The sequence below is a fragment of the Felis catus genome, chromosome C1, assembly GCF_018350175.1.
Source record: "Felis catus isolate Fca126 chromosome C1, F.catus_Fca126_mat1.0, whole genome shotgun sequence".
In the NCBI taxonomy this organism is placed as follows: Eukaryota; Metazoa; Chordata; class Mammalia; order Carnivora; family Felidae; genus Felis; species Felis catus.
The window spans coordinates 190,637,627-190,660,169 of record NC_058375.1 but is presented as its reverse complement, the minus strand read 5'-3'; the positions used below and the strand labels follow the sequence as shown (position 1 = coordinate 190,660,169).

At 40.6% G+C, this 22,543-nt stretch overlaps 1 protein-coding gene and 1 long non-coding RNA gene across 5 annotated transcripts in view; one reads left to right on the top strand and one right to left on the bottom strand.

Moving 5' to 3' along the window:
- The window catches only part of PARD3B (par-3 family cell polarity regulator beta), a 1,015,202-nt gene that overhangs the window by 548,640 nt on the left and 444,019 nt on the right, over positions 1-22,543 (bottom strand). The window lies entirely within an intron of this gene.
- Positions 6,299-16,590, top strand: LOC109502821. Its single transcript, XR_002161680.3, has 2 exons — positions 6,299-6,543; positions 16,173-16,590. It is a non-coding gene; the product is annotated as an uncharacterized LOC109502821 (long non-coding RNA).

Genomic DNA, 22,543 nt, shown 5'->3' with positions numbered 1-22,543 from the left:
AAAGACACATTTTCCCTAGTAATTAATATTAATAGTATATTAATAATATTAATAGTATGCATAAGCCATGTCTTGGTTTCATATACTACATTTCCTTAATAGAGTTTATACTAGTCAGCACCTAGAAGAATGTCTTTCAATTATCCTGTACTTCAACACTCATTGAATGAATTTGACATTAAGTGAATCATTTTGACGTTAAAATATGGATATGTTCTCCTGAGATATGGTGAAGAGAGATGGGGGTTCAGGAGATCTGCCTTCTAGAGGTGGCCCTGGCATGGCATAACTTCCAGGAAGCTTCTCTACCCCGGAGTCCAACCTCTTTCCCCATCAGCTAAGTAAGCATGTTGGATCGGCTACACCAAAATCCTGTTCCAGATCTACAAAGAGATAGTTCTATGATTTATATAGCCAATTAGAAAATGGAAGTCAAGAGAAATTAAGTTCTTAAGTCTCTTGGACTTGATTGCTACTCCAGTTTTATTCACTTGACACTTTTCTATTGTGGGGTCCCATCTTCTATGTGAGGAGGTGTGTGAAAATAAGGGGAATGACAGCTCTTCAATGCAGGGGGGCATTCCTTTCATCTAAAGAGGTCAGCAGAAAGAAAGATTTGGATAGAGAGACACAGGTAAAAGGAAAGGTCGTGGGGAGGAGGGGCGAGAAGGCAAAAATTAAGCTATGGTCCCATGGGCATGTCTGGCAAGACACTTGACCCACTAGCCAAGGCACACAAGTACCCCTTCTGGAGTGCATGATCTCTCTTGCAGATGACTAAACTGCCTTGTCAGTATTTGCTTCCGATTAATCCTGTCAATACTTCAATAAAAAAAAAAAGAAAAAAAAAGATGAGTGAAAGTAGTACATCATTTGTAAAGGAGACAACTAGATCTTTTTGTTGTTGTTTTGTAAGGATGTTTTGGGTGTTAGATAAGGCTTTTCAACTGATACCTACCAAACTCCATTGTACTGAAATCTGGAGATCCATTAAAAAAATCTGGTAATGATATCAATAAGGGCACAATTTACGGCAAAGGGCCGAGAAGAGACCACTTTCGCTACAGGAGTGCTTGACCAGTTTTGGATTGTGATGAATGCGGCAGCTGTGACATGCTTTCAGACACCATGATGGAAAAACCACATGAGAGAAACCAAGTCAAATTCTAGCAGACTTGTAGCTGTCCAAATATTTTAGTTTAAATATCACCGCTTTAGGAAAGTAACTCCCAGTATTGCCATAAAAGGGGCAAAGAAGTTCAAGTTGACTAATAGTATCATTTTTCTTTCATTGTGGATTGCAAAAGCCATGCCCATTTTAAACACAAAAGGATAAATGCAAGTAATGCACAGAATAGTCACCAGCTACACCATAGATATGAACAGGCACATACACGATAAAATAACTTTCAGTATTTGCAAAGCTGCTTAAATTGGAGGGCTAGTGGTATAAAAACAAGTGAGAGGGGTTTAAACTGACCTTTTTTTGGAAATTATACTTTTCTCTGAAGATGGTTATGCCTTCAACTCAAAGTATATTATTGCTATATTCCTGAGGATACATGCTTTTTCTTATATTACATGTTTCATGTTTTGGACAGTTGATACATATAAATTTAGAATGTTTTATATTGTTTAAAGTACTTCATAGCATCGAAGTACTCATGCTGTTGAAAATCAGTTAATGCCATGTGCTAGACATGCCCGAGGTCCCAAGTGTTATATTAAGAACTAGGCAAGCAATAAAGGGACAAAACTCACTGTATGTGTTTCCCTGATGTGCATGAAAGAAATACAAAAGTGGCCATTTTAGGCTTGAGTCAAATTTAAAATATTAAAAAACAAAACAAAGACAAGCTACAGAGGAGTTCATGTACAAGCAAATGTCCTGATTTTTGAAAGGTATACACTAAAAAAGCAACAAACCATTAGGAAACACAAATAAATATATCTGAACTAATAAAGCCAAATAAAGGCTCCGAAATCTTAGAGGTAGAAGGAAGAAATGTGACCTATGCATATCCCCTCTAATTTCTTGTTCTGGCATTCAGGTACCTCATGGTTTCCCCCAACCTACCCATCTGACTGCATCTTGTACCATATTCTTTGCCATGAGGCACATGCCAAATAGGACCATCTGCCATTGCCTAAAAATGCCCTGCAAACTCAGTGTTCATGCTGATTCTACCCTCTACATTATTATCCTCTAACACTGTAATCAGTTGTAATCCTGTCCAGTCTTTAAGTCTACTTCTACTTTTTTGGAATACCAGACACAGATTTGCTGTGGAGCTAATAAAGTGTAACTTCAGGGTCCTGCACAAGATCCCCGGAGGAGCCTAAGCCACACGATCACAAGATTATAGGATTTTGTAAACTTTACATAAGTAAAATAGTTTAATTGCAATAGGTTAATTCTATCTCTTCCAACTCTAAAGACTCCTCCTGTTGGGTAAACCTAGGTGGCCAAGGGCATTTCTGGGACCCAGATAAGGGGAATATTAGTTGGGGATATATTTTGTTTGAATACAATGGACTACATTTGTATGGTTCACAGACAACATTGTGTATAGTTATAGCAGTCTTCCTGGTGGGCAACGTATGTAGAATCCTGTTACTCACTGTGATGGTTCACCCAGCATCATGACACTAAGGTAGAGGGTCAGGTGACATATAGAAATAACTTCTTTTTGTACCCGCATCAGAAGGGTATGGGTACTGGAAGATAAACAAGATTTAAAATGCACAAAGCCAGAGGCTAGTCTACAGAAAATTCTTCCACTCATCCGATGTATAAAATTGCAGACAATTCAGTATTTATTCACTATTTGGGTAATTCGGTTCTCATGGATACCTTGAACAATGGGAAGTTCTCTCTCATATGGGAAATGCAGCATAGAATTAAAATTCCCATGCTACTGAGATACAAACTTGTAATGGTTTCACAGAAATGTAATGAAGCCCCATGTTTACACATCCCGAATATTACTTAACGAGCATCTTGAATAGCCATGAAACAGCAAAGACTGAACCTCTCATTTGTTCAACGTATAAAGAATATTACATATGAAGAGGTTATTAAAGAACATGCAGCCAAGAATTGTGAGGAAAAGAGTTAACAGAGTTATTTTCAGGCATGAATTAATATGTAATCAGTTAGCATATCATTAATTTTTTTCATATTTTCTGACATCTCCAGTATATTAATTTGTAAATTGTTGTGATTTTTAATCACTAGTAGACATTTTTATGCTCTGAACTGAACATGGATGCTCCTTTTCTTAAATAGCCATCTCCCCAGATTTTGTACATCGAGAACCCTACAAAATGTTGATCTGCCCTGAACCTTTTTAGGGTATGTCACATCCCACTTTGTCTTATGTGTAGAGTTGTATCTTTGTTGTAACCCCTGTATTTACTACTTTAACATCTACTGAATGACTAAAATATACTACGAAGTGTTCTAGGCACTCTGGATATTATCAGCACACAACACACAGAGGTCTTGATTTTATAGAGCCTGTAGATAGTTGGAGGAAGACAGATATAAACAAGTACACAAATAATTATGTGTACTTAAGATCGGGATAAAGCAAGTGCTTAAGCAAGAATGTGTGAAGTGATGGGGAGGGAGTCAGTTGGGGGAACATTATACTGTGAACTCTTTAATACCAAGCAACTCACCTTAGTCAATCATTTAGCATCCCTAGAAAAGTGGGTAACTGACAGATGTATGTTGAATTGAACTAAGCAGAGTGAGAGGAACAAAGATCAACCTCTAAATTCAGATATCTTTGGAATCTGAAGTGTCCCAGACAAGAGAATTGTGGGGGTGGTGGGGGGGAAGAGGGGTCTATGCTCCTAACATGTAAATAAATTGCTGCTGTCAGGTTTGTTTCCCTTTACTTAACACTTTTTTCTTCATCATCAATATTTATTTTAAAACAAACACTAGTCACACTGATGTAGCATATGTTATCACCCTTGCAACTTAATGATAAATGAGCATAAAAGTGACATCAACACCAGTGTTAAACAACCGCAGTAGAAGCTTTGAAATATTGACTACGATCTTGTCAATTACTGTGGTTTATGAAGGAGTCCATTGCCCAGTTGATCTTTTAGTTTTCCATAGTTTACAATCTTACATCCTAGATACTTATAAGATTAATCAATATTCATAAGATTTATGGCAACCTGTGTAATAACTAGAAGGATAAGAGTTGAGTTTGCTTGAAAAGATTCTTTAGAGGAGCTTTTATTTTTTATTTTTTTAACTTATTTATTTATTTATTTATTTTGAGAGAGAGAACAACTAGGGAAGGAGCAGAGAGGGGGATAGAGGATTTGAAGCAGGCTCTGTGCTGACAGCAGAGAGTCTGATTTGGGGCTCGAACTCATGAACCATGAGATCGTGACCTGAGATGAAGTCAGACGCTTAACCGACTGAGACACCCAGGCACTCCATTTGTTTTTCTTTTTTTAATTTTTTTAATGTTTTATTCATTATTGAGAGACAGAGAGACACAGGGCATGAGCAGGGGAGGGGCCGAAAGATGGAGAGACACAGAATCTAAAGCAGGCTCCAGGCTCTGAGCTGTCAGCACAGAGCCTGACTAGGGGCTCGAACTCACAGACCGTGAGATCATGACCTGAGCCGAAGTCAGATGCTTAACCGACTGAGCCACCCAGGCACCCCTAGGCACCCCTTTTGGAAGAGCTTTTAAATAGAATTCTGAAATGCCTAAGATATACAAGTTAATAAACTGGTATAAAATGATTAAGATGTGGGGCACCTGGGTCGGTTGGGTGTCTGACTTCAGCTCAGGTCATGATCTCACGGTCTGTGAGTTCGAGCCCCGCGTCGGGCTCTGTGCTGACGGCTCAGAGCCTGGAGCCTGCTTCAGATTCTGTCTCCCTCTCTCTCTCTGCCCCTCCCCTGCTCATGCTCTGTCTCTCTCTGTCTCAAAAATAAATAAAAACATTAACGTGATTAAGATGCTTAGACTAGGCTGATGGATACATGGTTTTAGAGACTAAAGATGAACTTCCATGCATGGATACTGATAAGATTTGTTCAGCCAGAAAATAGGCATGACCCACGCAACTGGATGAGCAAGTGATGGAGGAGCGAAGGAATCTGGTTTAGACGAATATCACTAGAAAGTCTTAAAATGGGGGACTTTTAACATAATTCAAATAGCAGTGAGTCTTCCAAGAAGAGACAATCCAAAGCACTGTTTTCAAATATTGAGAAATAGGTTTAAATACATTCTTGAAAGACATTTGCAGATTCATATATGAAAAACGTTCACTAAAAGAATAAGTGAAGATATCCCGTTTTTTGTTTTGTTTTGGTATTTTTTTTTTCTGGCAAATTTCCTTATAAGAGCCAGAAAGTGAATCTTAACATGCATCCAGTGGAATGGTTCGGACTTGGGGGGATCGTGTGATTCAGCATGGAACACATTTGGGATGGTTCATTAGGGCAGTGATGTTGGTCTATACCAAGTGTTTATGGAACTTTTCTTTTGTCCTAAATTTTAGGCCACAGCTCCCACTGAGTTAATCTGAAAGACTACTTCACTAGCTCCTTGCAAGATGAGAAAGGGAGCATTCAGCAATGCCTTCAGGCCATTCAGCTGCAGTTGCAAACAATTACTGGCAACATCAAAGTACTAAATTCAAATCACCAAGCGCTTCATGATAGATGAGAAACATCCACAAGTCAATTTAAGGCATCCTGGGCACAAATCTATATGATTTATCAGCTGCATTTGAAACCTTTGATCATTACATTTTATTGGATCAATCAAAGTCCCTGGCAGGACTGGAAGAAGTGGTGCATTTTGGAGCCACCTTTATCTCTTAGGAACACTCAAAAGATGGTTTTAGGCCAATGCCTGTGTGCCCCAAATGTTGTCTTTTGAGGCAGCAAAGGAACCTAATGCCTCTCGGCCCTTACTTCTGATAAGGAAGGTATAGTTTCTATGTAATATCACTTAATTGCTAAACAAGAGTCAATCAACTAACGTTCAATCCAGAAAACACAGAAGCCAGGCTTTCCTGGCAAGAAACACGTCTAATGAAAGTGCCAAAGGAAAATCTGACGGCCCTGTCCGGCGTGGAGACTTTTCCCACATTCATAACTGGTGCTTGAGACCTCATTTGCTGACCCATAGCTTACTCTTAGAGCCTAGGGGTCGGCTCTGACCTCAGGCACCTTTTACCTTGTGCATCCAGTAGTCAGGGGTCATATTATCTCCATTATGTGGAAATGGCCCCGGCTGCCCAGGCCTTTGTGACCTCACGTTAGATAACTGCAATCTAATCCACTTGAAAGTACCCTGAAAGACCACCCAGGTGCTTCATATGGCTGTTGTCTTGCTATTAAATAGGTCCATTACACAAGCTGGAGCACATTACACCAGCAGACTAATTCACCCGCCAGCATAGCAAGCCAGTGATCCACGGATCATTATTGACTTTTCTGTGTAACTCCTGGCATCAAATTCGATGTGCATCAAAATCCAAAGGCCACAGGTACAAAACTAGATTGTGTTTCTATGATTCTTCAGAAGAGGCAAACAGCTCTTGCTAACAGCATTCAAGCTCTTTCAAAGGCAAGTTTTAGACATAAAGAGCCTGCTAATGCTAAGGGTGAAGGATATAGAGTTTGGTCTGAATTTAAAATAATTTCCCCATGTAGATTTTTGAGAGTCAGAGGAAATGGGTTTCAATCAATTTAAATAAAATAAGCCAAAGATTAGAAATCCATGACTATTTTAAGGGACACAAAAAAGTAAGTTTATAGAACTATTTTCTCCACAGGTCCTGGGAATAAACCAAATTATACCAGGACATGAGATGTTTATTAACTTGAAAGTGATAACTGTTTCATGTGGTTTATGTCACTTGCTTCTAAGTGCTGTATTATTACTAAGTTAGTATTTCCTATAAGCAAATAGCGCAAAATCGACAATTTTGATAAGAAGTGATAAAATAGCAAATTAAAGCAAACTCTACAAAGATGAGAGGCAACTTGATAATGCAACTTAACAACATAAACATACCACCTATGAAAAGCATTAAGTTACAGGTGCTGATAAGAAGCCAGTATCTAAGTCAGCCTGTATTTGAACTTGTCAAATGGTTCCTGCGACAAGCCTTCTTTGATTTGAGATGAAGGATCATAATCTCATCTTCAGGTCTTCCTAGGGCAAGCAAACCTATACACCGTGCTGTTTTCAAAAGAGGCTGACATAGAAAAGGAGTAATTGTCCTTATAAGCCATCCACGAAAGTTTGGATGCTATCAGAACCGTCTTTGTACAAAGCTCGTCTAGGTTATCTCACACTATGGTATCTATCTAGATTGGAAAATACACAGACATGGGCACACACACAGAACGGCTTTCGCAGAGAAGTATCCGGGTCTCAAAATGAAATAGGTTGAATGCCCAGGTCGGGGGGGGGGCATTGCTAGAACATTTAATTTGTTCCCTCCATGTACACAGCTGCGTGGGACGTGTGATGGCTATCTTTCTAGTTTGTGACAGGTTTTGGTTACGTTCTTGAAGTCTATCCAATATTTTTGCAAAAGGCTCGTGATACTCTTTGTCCATAGCCCCTGGTCGTTTTCAAAAGTAGCTTCTAAAGGGTCTTCAAAGAGATAAACCAGCAATTTCAAACTAGACTTACATGCCACAAAAATATTATGCAGAAAACGTTGGATTCGTAACAAAGCAGAGCATTTAGGGAAGGGGTGAGAGGATACACTCTCCCTCTGCATGTTTAGGAGCAGCGAAATCACATGATGACACCAAAGAGTCAGGCGCACTAGATGGCAGGAATCTGCGGCCATGCAATAATCTACCACAACTTCTCCTCCTATATACTAATTTTATAAGCCCTTATGTTTAGAATACAGATTTCATAAACCCTTATGTTTAGAATAGATTTCGTTTCCTATCTAAAACAAACATATGGTATCAAACAGTCTTTTAATGCTCAGATTTAAATTAGTTTTAAAGAGATAAAAAGACTGAAATAGTTCTGCTATTTGAACACGCTTAACGACAGCAATATTTATATAAACATATTGGCAGAGGAAATGTTAAATCACTTATATCTCAGTGGGCCCACAGTTTCATTTTAGAGAGGAACACGTTTACCTAAAACATTCATAACGTGGTCTATAGATGTGGTGGACGGAATGACTAGGAGACCTACTTCCAGCAACTTCTCTGCATTCAAAACCTGAATTCTAACTGGGTTGCCCCTAGTAGCCAACCTAAGTATTTTTCAGTGATAGCTGGCTTGACTTGGTTGCCACATGGTCACTGATCGTTTTTGTGCAAATATTCCACAAATGGTCAGAGATGTACTCAGGCATCCTGGGTTCCGGGTAGAGTTCATGCTGCTTTCTCTGAAGTCTACCTCGGGAGAATCTCTTGACTCTCGAAAGCAGGGTTTTCTCACTCTGTGCGTTGCAACCCACTTATGACTCTTGAAAGCCACTTGTGGGGTCATGATCAGCATTCCGTACCATGGACGGTATAGAAAACGGTACAGAAAATATCAGTGTGTGTTACACATAGTAACGATACACTTTGTTTTATACTCACCTGTGTGCGGGGTTGCAATGCGAAATGCATTTCCTTTGCTTTGAGACATGATCTAAAGTGTTTGAAGAAAGAAAAAGAGCTCTAAATTTGCCTCAGAGGATGTGAAACAGTAGGTTTGAACCCCAGCGTGGCTTGAGAAGTTTCTGAGGGATTGCAAACTCCTCAAGGAAACACTTCCAGCCCAGGAGTGAGCATGATATTCTACACCCAGAGCCATTCGGTGTTTGGATTTTTATGTCCACCTTAATATTTATTTTGCTTAGACATTTACTAGAAGCTTGCTAACTTTAGGAACTGTGCTAAATCTGGGGAAACAAAGATAAATATGTTATGGGCCTTGACCCCAAAGGCCTCTGAAGAGACCGACTTATACACACATTTAATGCATAAGACAATGTCACCAACCATAGGCAAGCAGTCCCTGCAAAGTGCTATAGGAGCCAGAAAGGGAACTGTAATTGTAACTGGTGGAGGGGACTTCACAGGAGACCTGACACTCCAGTGGGTGGTCACCTGCTCATCCACCCACCCACCCGCCTCTATTATGTCCCAGGCCTCTGGGCGGCAGTCTTTGCACTGGCTGATCCCTCTGTTCCAAATGCTCTTCCGCCCTTTCCTCTCCTCTCAGAGTAGTACTCTCATGGTTACTATGTACTCCTTCACCCTGTTTAGTTGTCTTTGTTACAAAGACATGCTCTGTGCATTTGTTTACATAATTTTAGACTCAGCCAGAAAGGAAGCTTCTTCAGAACAGAGATCTTGTTTATCTTCTTACTGCTGTATGCCAGTGTACACGTGTTTGTTCAATTAAAGAAGGAATTGGGAGAGTTCGGACTGATGTAGGTTCAGCAATCATGCAGGGACACAAGTGGGTCTGAGCCAGGATATACAGAATCAAATGACCAATCCGTAATACAGGCTGCTGATCCAACTTACAAGGTCAGATATAAAGCGTATGTGTGTTGAGGGGTCAGGGGATTTGAGGTAGGGGGTGAGGAGGAAGGACGTGGGGTAGGGATCACCTTTGGACATCAGAGCCAGACTGGTATTAAACCCAGAGAGGGTCTTGGCTTTTTACATGTCTGCTTGATAGGAACCCTAGAAACAGAAAACCCAGAAGCATGACACATCACTGCTGATTCTCAAGCAGGGCAATGTCAACCAAGGCAGAGAATCTAGAAACCAGTCTGCCCAAGAGAACACAGTGGCACAAATCCTGTCACCACTCCCCAAGTATCAATTACGGAAAAAAAAATCATTTATTTATCCCAACTTATTCTTCCTGGGAATGGTAGGAGACAACTCCACCAACATACTAAAAGTTTTCCGTAACATTAGCGGCAAGTGATTCAGCACAAGGAAAGGAGACTGTGCAGCACGCATCATACGGGCAGGTCTGTAGGAGGAATGCTGACATTTTTGGCGAAAACAGCAGACCCAAGACAGCAGCCGTGGCAAGCCCGTCTAATGGTCGCTGTGGATCACTCTGATTATGAGCCACAAGCATGCAATCACTGGCACACAGAAACTCCTGCCTAATAGCCGTGAGCAGTTCGCCTCTGCTATCTAAGTGTCACAGACTGAACACACTCTTGCCCGACCTAAACTCGGCATTAATACCTGAATCACAGCCTGGGGAAGCTCAGTATTCCACTGCTGGAAAGAAGATAAACAGCAATAACACAAAGATGCAGCCTTTTTAATGCTGCTAGTTAAACCAAACGCACTTAATCTTTCTCTCGCATCTAAAATGTCTGTCATCTGCTCTTGGTGGAATAAATGATGTTTAAACAGTCCTGCAGAAAACCAATATCTCGAAGGCTTTTGCACATACCAAATGGCAGAATGAAAAACCTGGTTACACTCAGCACCACAGGGCACAAATCATTAGGTTGCCAGGGGACATGCTGTTCACGGTTCCACGACCAGAGAAAACCACACGCTCACTGCCTACAGGGCTGAAATACACAACTAATTTCTGTTGCATAACATATACGTAATCTGCTCTGGAAACAAATGATGAAGTTCAGTAGCTATGACAGTATAAATGTATTAACTATCTATTAGAAACCTACCCATATCAAATGGCTTCTTCTCACCTTAGTCTCGCAAGGCAAGCAATTGAATCATTGTGTCTCATCAGAAAGAGTTGATTAACATATCTGGATCCATATTTGTTTAGCCACACCTCCATTACCACAGCTAGTAAGTCCTATCATTTGGGGTGGGGGGCGGAATTGAAGTACATCTGAGGCACATTCTTAGGGAAACATGCACTCTTGCAGAAAATGATGGTGATACATACAGGGTCATAGCTAACCTCCTCAATATCTCATCAAGCAACAGGCATGATTCTAAATTCTCTGTGAATCTTCATAGCAAGTCTAGGGCTTACCCCATTGCACAGCTAAGGAAACAGAGACCAAAAGAAAGTTAAGTGTTTTGTTCCACATACCGAGTATATGGTAAAAGGGGGATCTAAACCCAACTAGTCGTCGTCCAAAGCCTGCCTCCCTGTCCACATCCGAAGCACACCTTCTGAGGAGACTCCTGCAAACAAATCGAAGCAGATTCTGCCAGACCTGAGCCCTGGACCTGCTGATGTAAAGCTGCGTTTGTTTTCCCAAGGAAGAACGGTACAGTCTTACTAAGCACCTGAATGGTTGAGTCCACAAATGCATCCTTTAAAGGAGGAAGACCTAAAACCATCACCTACATTCAAGTCAAGCTGCAGAAAAAATATCACTGTATGGAATGTCCTTTAGCACATTTATCCTGGCTGCAGTATAGCATCGAGCATCTAGCTAGGGTCTGGGAAGAGGGTCAGGTTCATTTTAATAACAGAAGAAAGAAAAGAAAAGAAAAGAAAAGAAAAGAAAAGAAAAGAAAAGAAAAGAAAAGAAAAGAAAAAAGAAAAGAAAAGAAAAGAAAAGAAAAGAAAAGGAAAGAAAAGAAAAAAGAAAAGAGAAGAGAAGAGAAGAGAAGAGAAGAGAAGAGAAGAGAAGAGAAGAGAAAGAGGAAGGAAGGAAGGAAGGAAGGAAGGAAGGAAGGAAGGAAGGAAGGAAGGAGAAAAATATTGCTGCTGAAAGTAAATAAATCCATGAAAATAAAGAGGAAAGTTTATGATTTGGGGAAGGTGTAGGCACCAAGAAAGATGCAAACCCAGTGACCATAGCTACCAAAGGCACCCCCTCAGCTTTCATCTTCTTCCATTTCCTCTGCTGGAAGGCCAAAGGTAGGGACCCAGCTAAGCAGCATTGCTGCCGTGTACAATTATTATTTTAATCAACATTGTGCTGTGTTAATGAGTGCCAACCATGTGCCAGATGGTGTTGAAAACAAAGCCTTCTCTGCAATCCCGCCCACTGGGATCACCACCTCTCCTCTCTGTGAAAGCGATCACAAATGTGGTAATGAGCTAACTCCAATGCAACCGAACTTCTAATCCCCCCGACACTTTCTGATTGGGCACTGCACCAAGATTTGGCATAGAAAAGGCACCTGGAGTGCTGTCGGATGATCTCTTCAGGGATAATGGACCAGGGAACTGAGCCTGTAATGATTTCATATCAGTTTGTTCAAGTTCAGTTGCTATTAATTGGGTTCAAGTTCAGCTCCAGTTCACACAATCTAAATAAATAGCTGCTGAAACCAGCTTAGTGCCTGGCACAGTATGTATCTTTGTAACTAACAAGAAGCAAGCAAAAGAGAAAGATGTAGAGGGACATCTTGCATAGATATTGTCTGCTGTAAACAGTCTGCCTAGTGGATGTGTGAAGTAAGGGGGTGGGGGGCCCAACAGTGTTCTGGCTTGTTACAGTTGTGCATGCTTGTATTGCTTAACAAATGATAATATTCTGAAGAATGGAGCCTGAAAACAGTTTTAAACATAGTAAAACTTGTACATCATTCCTGAGAACAGCTGTAGGCAAAACGCTGGCTTGAAGTTAACATGGTCTAGAATCTGGACTTTCTCTGTACTTTCCATCTCTATCTACCTTGGAAATTCTAAGGCATCCATTCTATTGTAATTTAAGTAAAATCTGAAAAAGAAACGTTTTAGACAAATTCGTTGTTAAATAAGAGAAAAGGAGCAATATCACAGAGGAAAAAAATCTATTTAAAAAGAGGGCTTTGCATATTTTATGAAAAAAATCAATCCCAAATCTATTTTGTTCTAGCCCATTAAGATTCACTCTAAGTTGGTTTCACTAGACTGAAATTTAAAATACATTTCTAAAGATCGTTTGGAGGAAATTTTGAATGGAGGCATTTTCTAATTTAATGTTAGTTGGCAAATTGTGATCTCTGGTAGAATTCAGTCATAAATAGTACGTTTAAAAGTAGACTGGCTGGAGAAGATGCTGGCATGGTTATTTAACAAAGTAATAGAATTATATATTGAAGTCAATATGAACAAGTAATATATCAATATGAACAAGGATGTACAATACACATCTATTTTTATGACACAGTAATATACCTTTTAAAGTAGAACTAGTTAAAAAATTTTTTTAACATTTATTTATTTTTTAAGAGACAGAGAGAGACAGATAGTGAGCAGGAGAGGGGCAGAGAGAGAGTGAGTCACAAATTCTGAAGCAGGCTCCAGGCTCTGAGCTGTCAGCACAGAGCACGACACAGGGCTCGAACTCACAAACCGTGTGATCATGACCTGAGCTGAAGTCGGACATTTAACCGAATGAGCCACCTGGGTGTCCCTGACATGAGGTATGGGATTAAAAGGACCCAGGTTCCCCATTTCTACCATTTACTTTATATGAATACATCAAGTTTCTTAACTTCCTTGAGTCTCAGTTTCCTCATACCTAAAGCAAGAATTAAAAGGCACAGTGTCTTTTCAATGAGTGAATGTGAATAATGTGTCCAGCAAAACACAACATAATAGGTGTCCTACAACATAATAGGTGTTCAGTAAACAACGTCCCCTCTTTCTTGCCACACAGCAATCCCATGCACTCTAGTTCCACTTTTTAGTCAGTCTTGCAAGTTACCACCTCCAGTGGCGATCTGAGCAGTGGTTGAAAAGTTACCCCTAAAATGTGAGCGGTAATAATCTGTGGCCCCAATGCCTCCTCAGAATCAGGAAAATCAACAACACATAATTTGCTTACCATGTACTATAAATTGTATTGTTTTATAAAGAAGTCTAGATAATTATTTTCTTCTATGTGCCAGCTACTCAGAATCTGTTCTTGAATCCTCAGGAGAGTTTTAAAATTTAGATTCAGCCAGGGTGGATATATGTCTATTGAACTGCTGAAATAGTCCCTCTCAGGACACCTTTCCAGTTGCAGATCTATCTATATAGGTTCATGAAATTATTCACATGTGGTTTATTTACTATATTAGAGCCCTGCCGTTTTGAGGCAACCCATAGGTAATTGTGCTGTCTCTGCTCTCCTGTCACCCATCACCTCTCTCTGAACTCTGTCACCCTTTCTGCTGAGGTGCTCTGAGGAGAGGTCACTTTGGGGGTCCCTTCCTGGTCAGATTTCCAGTTGAGTAGTCATGGTCTCTGAAGGGAAGGCCTCTAGCGGGACCTCACTTCAGGCTGACAACTCCCATATGGTTCCTGTTAGCCTGCCCGTGTTAACCTTTGCCTTGTTTGCTTGACTTTGCCCATCTCTAATTTCGGATTGAGAGCTCAAGCACAGGAGTCGAGTACAATGTTCCAGAAGACTAACATCGAGGACAACTCAACAGAATCCCTAAACTTAACTGCCCCACCCTCATGACCCTAGAGGTTTTTTTTTTCCTTTTTTTTTTTTTTTTTAACGTTTTTAATGTTTATTTATCTTTGAGAGACAGAGCGCAAGCTGGGGAGGGGAAGAGAGAGAGGGAGACACAGAATCTGAAGCAAGCTCCGGGCTCAGAGCCCGACACGGGGCTCTAACCCACGAACCATGAGATCCTGACCTGAGCTGAAGGCGGACCCTTAACCAACTGAGCCACCCAGGGGCCCCGACCCTAGAGTTTTTAAACTTGGAGGGAAATGCCACCTTAAGTCAATATTACCCATCTGACTTTGACAACACAGAGACATTTCAAAAGTATTTTCATACATAGAACAAGTCTAATATATAACAAGCATAGATGGCACTCCTCAGATCCTTCTTAAATGATCAATTCCCTGAATAAATGTTATACTTGTAAAGGTGATCTGACCTGGAAATAAATTATTTTTATCTGAAAATATAAACCCTTCCCCTTGTTTTGTATTAATGAATTTGTAACATGGGTATTTTTTCCCAAGGCCAGTGAGAACTTCTCTGCATTTATGAAATTCTGAGAGTTTAGATGAAACAAAAAATAACACTTTAATTTAACAAATGTCAGATGCACTAAACACCTATTATGTTGCTGGCTTTATAGGCAATATTAGGGAGCCTAAACCCATGCCTTCTCCTTAAGGAACGCACAGGGATACTCGCAAGTACACAGAAAATAACATGAACAACGCCAGACAATTCTATCATGAAGGGCAAAGCACAACAGTGCAAACTACCTAAGTGCCATACACGGCCTAAAGGCACCTTGCCAATGTGCAAGAGGTCAGAGGAGTTTGCACAAGCAGGTGGTCTGCATGTCACCCAAGACTAAGGATGGGATGTGGATGGAGAAAACGGGGGAGATCATTATAAGTGAAGGGAAACGCAAAATCAATGGCAGAGCGGCAGGCATGACCACAGGCTGGAGCACTGGGAAGGGGGTGGGTAGGAGGACTCGACACATCCCAACTACTCTGATTGCCTTTATTTATTTCTTATTATTTTTTTTAATACATGAAATTTATTGTCAAATTGGTTTCCATACAACACCCAGTGCTCATCCCAAAAGATGCCCTCTTCATTACCCATCACCCACCCTCCCCTCCCTCCCACCCCCCATCAGCCCTCAGTTTGTTCTCAGTTTTTAAGAGTCCCTTATGCTTTGGCTCTCTTCCACTCTAACCTCTTTTTTTTTTCTTCCCCTCTCCCATGGGTTCCTGTTAAGTTTCTCAGGATCCACATAAGAGTGAAAACATATGGTATCTGTCTTTCTCTGTATGGCTTATTTCACTTAGCATCACACTCTCCCGTTCCATCCACGTCGCTACAAAGGGCCATATTTCATTCTTTCTCATTGTCACATAGTACTCCATTGAGTATATAAACCACAATTTCTTTATCCATTCATCAGTTGATGGACATTTAGGCTGATTACCTTTAAAAATACTGCTTTACATCACTTCTTTTCACACAAATAGTGTAAGAACGAGCTACCACACAAATACGTCCGTACCTTTTCATGAAAGACTGCAACTTCAGCACCATGGAGACCTGGGTCAAAGCCATAATCCAGAAAAAAAGGTTCTAGGAAGCACTGCCCTGCCCACCATGACCTGCCTCTTGGCCAGTTCTCTAAGCAACTTGACTTTTATGCTTCCATCCTTGGTATCCCTTTCCTGCTGTGTACTTTCTCCTAGTTTTTGTCTTTGTCACTCTGACCTTTTTCTTTCAAGATCTATCCGTTCTACCCTCAGGGAAATGCAAATCGAAACCGCAGCGAGGGGCCACCTCACACCCCTGAGGATGACCATCATCCAAAAGACAGACAATAACAAGTGTTGGTGAGGATGTGGAGAAACCGGAGCCCTTATCTACTGCTGGTGGGAATGCAAAGTGGTACGGGATCTACGGAAAATCACGTGGACATCTCTTAGATGGTTAACTTCAGGGTTAGCGTATGGACCCGGCAATTTCACTCCTAAGTATATATCCAAAAGAAATGAAAACATATGCGCATGCCAAAACTTGTATACAGATGTTCATAACAGCATTCATCATAATAGCCAAAGTGTGGAAACGCACCGAACGTCCATAAAACAGTGAATGGGTACATAAAATGTGGTACATTCATAAAATGGAATATCTTTTGGCAATAAAAATGAAGTACTGATACTTGCTGCAACATAGATGCATCTTGAAAACATTATGCTAAATTAAATAAGCCGGTTATAAAGGATCACTTATTGTTTGAGTCTATTTACATGAAATGTCCCGAATAGGCAAATCTATAAAAACATAGTAGATAAGTGGTTGCCAACGGTGGGGGCTGGGCTGCGGAGTGGGGAGACTAAGGGGTGTTATGAAGGGGTGTGGGGTTTCTTTTTGGTGTAGTGAAATGTCCTAAATTGTTTGTGTTGATAGTTGTATGATTCTGTGAATACACTAAAACCCACTGAAATGTAAACTTTAATCAGATGAATTGTATGTTGTGAATTACATCTTAATAAGCTGTTAAATCAAAAAGAACCACCCATTCTGATGACTTTGGGTAAAAAGCACTTTTCATTTAGGAGTCCTAAAAGTCCTAGCTTCTTAGAGCTGAGGTGGGTATTGCAAGTGTGGGCTAGTGACAGAGACTTAATAGCAGAACTCACTGGCCAAGCAAAATATTGCATGGAACACAGCAAGTGAAACAGGAAAAAAAAAAAAGCAGTATTTTATTAACCTGCATGTGAATTTTTTAGTTATAGACCTAAATCAAATTGGTCACCTTTAGGCCAACTTTGCAATATTTAATTATAAGTTTGGGACAAGAACAACGAGGCTCTCCTGATGAGGAAAATTCTAGGTATACTACCTTTATTTAAGTGTGCACATTATTTTTATTATACTTTTCAAAAGCATTTAAAGTCAAACATTTCTGGAATCTTTGCAGAACTGTTTCGTTCAACAAGAGATCAGCTGAAAGAAAACATTTACTCCAATACTCTGCAAATGAGAAAACTTAGGTGCGTTAGTCATATGGCTAATAAGTTTCAGAATGTCACTCTCCTAACTTCCATCCTTCTTTCTAGACTTATTGATCACATTTCATATGCTGAATATTAAATCAAGGAAATTATGCTACACTATGGGTAAATAAGTAGATAAATATACACAGATATGTCATACCCATGTATTACTCCAGAGAGTGAATACCTTGGAGGAATCTAAATCACCCACTTTTATACTCTCAGAGTTTAGCATGGGGCCTGGCGACTAAACACTGATGGAATTAACACCTAAGGAATAAACTTCATCTTCTAGTATTACTAAAAAACATGGAATTCCAATGAGAGTTCTTGTCCCTCTCTCTAACCACCTAAATATCACCTCTGCTTGAACTGTGTTATAAATTACACTTCTCCCTACCCTCCTATCAGCTGCCCCTTTGACCTGTTTCCGTTCATGGCAGCATGACCTTCATGCTAGTCACCTGTGACAAGGCCAGGCTTTAGCGAGTGCCTACCCAGGACAGTTCAGTAGAGTCAGTGACCACTTCATGTAGGCAATCGAGATTAAGCAGAAATCAAGTCATTTAACAAATCATTGATACGGGTGATGATCAGGAGAGGGAGGTTGGTAAGTACGAGAGTCCCTCCGTGAGACCAGTAAGCAAAGCCAGGGAAGATGATGAGATATTATTCAAGACATTGACGCAGGCTAGGACAGATATTCACAGAAGTAAACAATGAGTCATGTGAGGAATTGGCAAGACGGTGCTGGAATCTGAAGTCAGCGAATGGTTATTTGTAAACATTGACCAAAATGCAGAACAAAAACAAAAATAAAAACCTCAACTCATAAAAGAGGGAATCAGCCATCTGCCAAAGTATCCTTGACCAAGAAAGTGATGGGGACAACCAAGATTATCTTCAGAGTCCAGAGTGCTAACCATTACACGATGGAACCCACGCCAAGATTATCTTCAAAAGCAAGAATTAGCAAGTGACTACAAAAATATATGTACATATATATATACATATATACACACACACACACACACATATACATACACACACACACACACACACACACACACACACACACACACACACACACATATATATTGAGTGAACTATTTTTGTTCACTAGGGACAACCGGCTCCCAATACTAGGGAACCGGCTTAGCTGCCTTGAGTATTTGGAACTCCACACTACATATCTGGCCACGCTCTCCTTTCCGGCTTTGCATCCCACTGACAAACCCTGCAAAGGTATATGTGGTTACCCTGTTGGAGAGAGAAAAATCCCAAGACAAGAGAAGGTACATAATGTGGCAGAGCTGGAGTTGAACCCTGCTCTAGTTCCTCAGTCTGTGCTCCTTCTTCTAGACCACAGTGGTTTCCAGAAACAACTTCTAAATAGGAAAATGGGGGAGTGGGAGATGGCAGGGGTTAAGGAGGAAAAATTCACAGAATCCTGGCACAGCTCTGAGAACAGAACGCTCTGCTTCTCGACATATAATCATGGATATTTAGACAGAGAAACCTTCTAGCAGAAAAGGGTAATTCACAGGCTGTCCAAGTTTAATGGAAATATCCCTTATGAATAATCAATTCCCTTTTTTTTTTAATTCTTCTTGCACCGAGGAACCTTGTGCCCTATGATTTGGTCTCCTGAGTAGACTTTCCTGAGCAGGTTACCAAGCCCAGGTCCCGAGACAGATATTTCCTCTGTAGTGAAGTGATCAAGTGTTGTAAGGTTCACATATCCATCATCCATGGGTTTTGGCCCTTGGAACCTGCTCACCTTTGGAAAAATTAATAAAATTGTGTGTGTGGACCCTAAAAGCAGAGGGGCCCATTTATACAGAATTTTATAGCGATCAGAGGACTTCCATATCTGCTCTATGCCACAATAAGGTTAATGTCTCTTGAATATCTCTCTCTTCCATTTCTACTAACCCCCACCCTTGGTTCAATTATATTTAGAACAGGCAATTCCAGACAGTGTGTTTTGTGATCAACCTGAAATAATATGTCTTCGTTAGGTCCTCTCCACTTCTTGACTTTGATTATGTAAAAATGCCCAGGTGGTTTTCCCTTTCTGGTTTCGTTTAGCATGCAAGTTAAGAGCAGACATAGAATCAAATGCTGTTTGCCACACTTGTGAAATCTGTAGGACTTTGAGCAAGTAGCATGACATGTCAAAAACTGTTTCCTCATATATAAAAGGAAATAATGATGGAATTTATCTACAAGAACTGTGAAGATAGGGGCACCTGCATGGCTTAGTTGCTTAAGCATCTGACTCTTAATTTTGGCTCAGGTCATAATCTAACAGTGCCTGGGTTCAAGCCCTGTATCCAGGCTCTGTGCTGACAGCAAGAGCCTGCCTGGGATTCTCTGTCTCTCCCTCTCTCTCTGCCCCTCCTCCACTTGCATGCAGGCATGCACATTCTCCCTCTTTCTCTCTCTCTCTCTCTCTCTCTCTCTCTCTCTCTCTCTCTCTCTCTCAAAAACAAATAAGAAACATTAAAAAAAAGAATTGTGAAGATAAGAAATTCACCTAAAGTGATAAGTATAGTGCCTGAAATGCAGTATTTATTCAACGCATTTAACTATTAGGTTACTATTCCTTCAACTACTTTGCATACTTTCATGGCCCCCATTCATTCATAGCCTCGGATCTGTCTCCACAGTGTGGCACTCAATGCATTTTACAATGTGATACCAAATACTTTCAAGTCTATGGCCTGATGTAAGTGACGTTGATACAGGGTCCCTCTTAATCACCATAACTTTCTCACTCCCTTTAAGCTTTTGCTCCCACTATAATATACAGGAAACTGTCTGTATCATTACTTTTTATTCCTTACTATCTTTTAATTTTCATTTTATATCCCAATAACTCGGTGAATTATTCCTGTACCTCTCTAACCCCTACGAAATTCTTGCCTCTAGAGTCTTATGATACCAACGAGAATTATTTGCAAATTACCCGTGTGTGCTTTCTTTAACTTTTAGATACCCATTTCATTTTCCCACTTAGATTGTTTTAATTTTTCAAGAGTAGTGTGTTTGGCCATGTAAGAAGGTAACTAAGAAGCGAGAGTCAGGAGTTCAGTTAGACAGGAGCTAGAGAGGAAGCACATTCCGCGTGCCCATAAGGACAGTGGTTCAAGTTCAGAGAAGACAGAGACAATAAATACAGAACAAATAAAGACAGGCAGGAACCATGGGACTAGATTGGTGCCTTGCAATTCCATAATGCATGGAATCCTAAGTTTCCAGAAGAAGCTTTGGCACCCACCAGGGGTTCCTGAGCTGCTTATTCCCATGTGAGTCAGAATAACACTGGTACATTCATTCCTTTTATATGTTGGAGTTCTGCATAATAATTTCTTGGAAAGAAATGGTTCCACAGGTTAGACAACATCTGAAAATCAGTAGACTACATAACCATTCACGTTTCTAGTAGTTCCTGGGTCCTTGCTCCAAACAAGATCCTCATCTGGGGAGTGGAAGTTGGGTACATGTTCAACATGTATGGAGACCAGTGTAGCTGTAGCATGAAAAACAAGATGGTAAACGGGAATGGGATGAGCCCACAGAGGTAGGCAGGGCTCAGCATAGGTAGGTCTGGCAGGTGGGAAAGGGTTTGAATTTCATCCTATGTGCCAGAGAAGGCCATTACGGTTCTCAGCCATTAGAGTTCTCAGTTACATGATCTGATTTAGATAATATTTTAAATTCTACATTTTTTATATTTGCATGTTATATTTTAAAAGATAATCTAAGCTGCTCTGCAGAGAATGGATTATAGAGAGATAAAAGAGGTCACTGTAGTTGTGCTGGAGAGTCAATGGTGGTTTGGCCTAGGAAGAGAAAGAGACAGTTGTGAGACATTTTAGAGAGAAAACTGATTTTTCTAATTTTTCATTTCCAGAGAAATTAATTTAAGTGCATTTGTTGGGAGTGGGGGGGGCTCAGTATAGAGATGCTCTGGCCAGGTGGACGAAACTCTGGGTTTCAGAGATGAGCAAGAAGGCTTAGATAATAAGGTTCACAACTGAAAAAGTAAGCCCATTCTTTCATTCATTCATTCACCTCTTATTTACCAAATGGCTATGTGCCACGCATTGAACTGCATTCTGGGCATCCCAAAGTCAAACAGGGCCAAATGTTTAAGACGAGGTAAGAAACTCTACTGCATTGGAAGAGGTCCCCAACATCTAGAGTGAGAAAGTATGGAAGCAGAGGACAAAGCGTATCCCAACACCCTTTATTGAATCCTCAAATTTGTTAATTGAGTCCTTCATTTTGGCCATTCACTCCTTCACTTCCTCAATGTTATTCAATTTAATATCTCTTATTATTGAATTGTGAAGCTCAAGACTGAGTCATACCACAAATAAGACCCAATCTGTATCTTCCAGGAACTGTGTGCATTTTGCCGAAGAGAAAGACATGCAAACATGTCAGTTAATGTGAGGTGTTAAAATAAAAAAAAAAATATACACCACTAACTGTTCATGGGACACAAAGAATTTGACCTCTAAAACCTTCAACACAGGCCTACATACATAAAGGCCCTAAGACAGGAACATTCCTTCTGTCTAAAACATACTCAACTTAAACTTCTTGGGCTCTCTGAATCGGGTTCTCAGAATTTGCAGGTGCATGCTTTTAATTGTCTGCCACTCCCCCTAGACTAGCAGCTGGATGACAGCAGGGGCTCTGTCTGCCCTGCTGCTTGTTGTATTCTCTATGGCAAACGCGAATGCTTGGCAGAGAGATGCTTAATAAATATCTGTTGAGGGGTGCCTGGGTGGCTTGGTCGGTTGAGCGTCCGACTTTGGCTCAGGTCATGATCTCACGGTCCGTGAGTTCGAGCCCCGCATCGGGCTCTGTGCTGACAGCTCAGAGCCTGGAGCCTGTTTCAGATTCTGTGTCTCCCTCGCTCTCTGCCCCTCCCCTGTTCATGCTCTGTCTCTCTCTGTCTCAAAAATAAATAAACGTTAAAAAAAATAAAAAAAAATATCTGTTGAATGAGTGATTTTTAATTTTCAAGATAGTTGTGGGCACCTTTGGTGGGGCCAAACGTTCAAGACTAGATAAGAAATGCATGCAAAGGGGCACGT